Consider the following 4,997-nt stretch of genomic DNA (forward strand, 5'->3'; position numbering starts at 1 on the left):
CGCGGCTCGAAGCCACGACCCTCTGCTTGAGAAGACATAAGTCAAACCACTAGGCAATCATGACTTCTCTCTCAAATTGATATTACCTCGGATCTTTGACATAATTACCTAATCTACTCTTTAATGACAGAAACAAGTTAATTCCAACAGTAAAGCCGAGTTTAGAGTTGCACGATGTTTGTTGCAAGTCTAAACTCGGCTTTATAATTCGTTAGAAAATTAGCTGCTACTAGATAATTAAATGTAGAGCTAAAACAATATATAATGATATTATATTTTTTATTACATATCTATACTTAGTTTCGAGATAAGAAAGTGACATGATCCTATTCTGCCAGTACTGCAGCTGGCTACCATTGAAATAAAAACAAACGTACAAATTCAATTCAATCACTTTATAATCCTACAATCCTATCAGTAGTGAAAGTATCTTAATAAAATAACAAAGAACACTATAAATAAACGTCGCATTCTTGATCCGATCACGGCTCAAACAATCGTCAGTTTCTAAGAAATATCTTTACAAAATACACAATCAATCAGACGGATTCATTACAAAAGGAGTCGTAAGTCGTAAATGAGAAGTAATATTAGAAAGCTCACGGTAGCTAATTGGTAGTACTTGGCCATAAACAGTGTTTGTGGACTATAAATAAAGATACGGGATATTTATTGGTAATTAATTTGGTTTCTGGGGCGAAGCTGAAATCGTTTTTATTGTTGTGCTATGTAGTAAAAGCTTTGTACCTAGTTCTGCTTTTAAGTTAACAATGTATAATTCATACGCACTAATTTGGTTCTGTTCTGCCATTACCATGATGGATGCGGTTGTAACTTCTTCAGATAATGCAAGCTTAATACTTATGTATAACATGATGCAAACAAACATAGTTTTTTTTATTTCATATAGGTACTTATTCTCATTGCTGATGTTACATGATTTGTATTGTCATCGGAGCTCTTTATAATACTTAATATACACTTTGATAATGAGAAAAAATCGATCGCAAATTTTAAAGGTCCAAGAATACAACTTTATCATTTTAAACTAAAATAAATTCAAAGTGCGAAATAATACTTACTTAACGTGCTTTTATTAGTTGAACTTGTAAATTAATTTCGTATTTTCATATAATCCGTATATAACTAAATAACGTGAAACTAATAATGGAAACTAATCTTGAAAGCCGAATTTGGCTTGAAAGCTGGCATCGTCATTTAGAACGAAATTTAAAAAACATTCTATTTAGTTTCTGTACTTGCGATAATAGTCACAGTTTTATTTATAGGTACTTATTTATTTATTTTATTTATTTATATACATTAATGTCATGTTCATTTACTTAATAATATAGATGTTACATGATTGGGTTGTAGGTGCATGACACCCTGATAGGGTATATAATGTCAAATAGTTTCTCAATCTATTCTAGAATAATTACAATTATAATAAGTATTTCATAGCATATTAAATCATCATTAAAGTAATTAGATATTTCATGTCAATGTATGTACATATAATAATTAAATAGCAAACAATATCAAGTTACCGAAATTAAAATTACAATATACAAACAAACACAAACTTCACGCCTGTCCCAAATGGGGTAGGCAGAGCACACGAAACGTTATCGCTTCGGAGCCACTTTTAGCAAATTACAATATGAACCAGAATAACAATTATAAAATAAAATGAATATAAAATTCTCAGGGAAAAGAAATGTGGGCAGACCGCCTGCTCGATGGTCCGATGACATTGTGGAGACAGCAGGACCGGTCTGGAAGAGAGAAACGGACAGTCGATCCGGGTGGAGAAAGGCTGGAGAGGCGTATGCCCAACGGTGGGCGAAAACGCGCTGAAGAAGAAGAGGAGAAGAAGAAAATTCTCAGATAGTATTTTAACTAATTTTGGCGTATGTAGGAATTCCAATAGACAATTTTGTTATTTGACATGTAGTTATGCCAAGTGCATAAACCTATCATAGAAAGTAATTTATCAAGAATATCTCAGCCCGATGAGTAGCGATCTAATAAGGAATTGAAAACTCGTCTAGAACTTTCCAACGAGCTAGTCACAATGGCATTTCTCTCAAGTTTCCCTCGCCGATCCCTCGTTACGTACCTGTTCCCTTATCTCTCTAATCAGGGCCAGAGAGATTTAGAGTCGGAGATTGCGTCAGGAACCAGCTGGTTCCGGCTTGTGTTGCCAAGTTAGATGTTTTTGGCCTGTCTTGTATCTACTAGACAGTCTAGAAACATTTAGATTATACTCGTAGTTTCTGTTAGATTGGTCTCACCCACCGGGGTTAGAATAGTTGCGACAAGGCACGTAGCTGACTTCCAGAGTAGAACCAAAAATACTGGTACATACCGCAGTAGCAATGGTAGCCTAGTAGTTTGACCTATTGCCTCTCAAGCAGAGAGTCATGGGTTCGAGCCGCGACAGTTCGAGTGCGTTCTGAGTTTTTTGGAATTTATGTGCGAAGTTACATTTGAAATGTCCCATGAACTTTACGGTGAAGGAAAACATCAGGAATTTAACGGTGTGTGTGAAGTTCTCAATCCGCATTGAACCCAAGCCCTCATATTCTGTGAGGAGGCCTGTGCTTTGCATTGGGACGTATTGTGAGATGATAATGAAGAGATTGGTCTAACCCAAACCTATCGGGGTTAGATTGCACAAAGGATCTCTTGCAAATTAGTAGGTACCAAAAATACCGGTAAATACCACTTTATTTGCCACCGGTATTTTCGGTACTTACTAGTACTAAGTGTAGTGCTTGAAGCGAAATAAAAGATACCGACACTAAGACGGTTAATCGGTTAACACTCTAGCGCTTGCCAGTTTGTTTTTAAAATCCAACAACTTAAATGATTAAACAATTTTCCTTTTCACTGGCTTAGCAACGCTCGGGCAGGTATGCGCCGGCGCCGCGCAGTCTGCGGCATTCATGTTTTCATTAAATAAAATAAAAATCAGCTCTGCATATTAATACGACCTTTTGTAATTTCGCAGCAGTTGAATCGGTTCGCTACCGGTTTTGCGTTGCTTATTTTGTAGCATAGGATTGAAATGTTTATAAAAGATTGCGAGCTCACTTACGATGGGTAAGATGCAGTAGAATCAGTTAATTTTTAACCTCCTACGCAAAAAAGGGGTGTTATAAGTTTGACACCTATAACTCCCTCCTCTTTTGATAACGATTAAATAACTAGTCATAAATTTAATTCAAATTGTAGTTTCGGAACTCTTAGGTACCATTTTCAAACGGATATTGTAAAGGATGCAATTCCAAAATCTCGCCCTAGATCGTGCTCTCAAGAAATTTAAACGTTGTTCAATAGCCTTTAATTGATAACCTATCGTCATATCGTAATTATAATTACAAATAAAATACAAATGTAAATACAAGTACAACGAACAAAGTTCGTTGCCTCTATGCAGTTGTCAGATCTCTAATTGGCTGTCATTGATGAATACCAAGCCAATAGCCGACAATGATAGCAATATATAGGCTCTTGCCCCACCGCCAACGATAAACGAGAAGCGAGTAGAACTAGAAACTAAAAACGAGTTGGCAAGCAGCGAGAGGTGAGTGCGTAGTTCCTATAGTTTTGTGGTTGGGCTGTACGAGCACTACGGGCGATCATTTCGCACGTAGAGCGAAATGACGGCTATCTGTGCTCTCGGCGTTTTACAAAACAGGTACATACATAATTATTTTACTTTTAATTTGACAGCTGACAGCTCGAGGACAGGCCCTTACGTCGTTTGTTCATTAGCGAGTGCAGACATGTAATTCGTTATATATAAAAACATAACCCTCCTTCGGGCAGTCGGGTAAAAAATAAAAAAATCTCATGTGCAGAAAAGAGCCTTATTATTTGGTTCTCCATATGAAATGGTCCTTCGAACCGGATCATGAGAAATTTTTATTTTTTATATTAACGAATTACATGTCTGCACTCGCTAATGAACAAACGACGTAAGGGCCTGTCCTCGAGCTGTCAGCTGTCAAATTAAAAGTAAATTAATTTTATATGTACCTGTTTTGTACATAAACTGCGGCCCAGGCCAAGGATATAAACCACTATTCTAAACAGCACTTAAACTAACATGCATCAAGTATGTATACTCAGACCTAGCTAGAAAAGGAACTAGTTTAAGTAAATAATCTTGAAATATTCTCCTCTGAGTATACCTACCAAATAAGTTCTGATTACCAAGCGAGCAGCGCTGAGCGAAATTATTTTTGAAAGCTCTTGTCGCAGCGACAAACCAGTGGAGAGAGAGATAGAATCATCGCTGGCAGTGATCTAGCCAGCGATCAACTATAACTACGAGTATGTGTATCTCTTTCACTGATACTGGATCTATATCTATTGTTCGTTTCTTAGGGGAGAAAATAATTAATAGCTTCCTCGCCGGCTGAAGGACAAGTGCGTTAAATGTCCACGCAATATTGCTATCCGCCCTATGCCGCCTATTGCTTACCTTAGAAAATCTCTGTTTATACTTGTGTTTTCTGTACTGCTTACTGTGTTGGTGTGCAATAAAGAGTTACCCCCTTATTCATAAAACTTAACAAGCCTATGTTAACTAACAAATGCTTTGTCCCTTTCTAACAAATACAAATGTCGAAGTGACAGATAAGGACAAACGAATTTTAGCGGCATTTTAACTAAAATAGGTTTAATTGTCGTTTATGAATAAGGGGGTTATTCTTTTGTATTGTAACGTTAAAAGTGAATGAATTAACATGGCAGTGAAGGAACATGTAACACCTAACGGAAAGGAAATCAATCAGTTGGTTCACATCCTCATCATCTCGGTCTTAGTTCCCCGTAGTTCTCGCGCGGGCCCGATGCGGATTGGGAATTTCTCGCACGCCATTAAATTTCTTCGTCGGTGTGCGCTGGTTTCCTCACGATGTTTTCACTCACCCTAAAGCTCGTAGTAAATTTCATATGTAATTTCGCATGTAAATACCGAAAAA

This window comes from Choristoneura fumiferana, chromosome 23 (assembly GCF_025370935.1).
Source record: "Choristoneura fumiferana chromosome 23, NRCan_CFum_1, whole genome shotgun sequence".
NCBI classification, from domain to species: Eukaryota; Metazoa; Arthropoda; class Insecta; order Lepidoptera; family Tortricidae; genus Choristoneura; species Choristoneura fumiferana.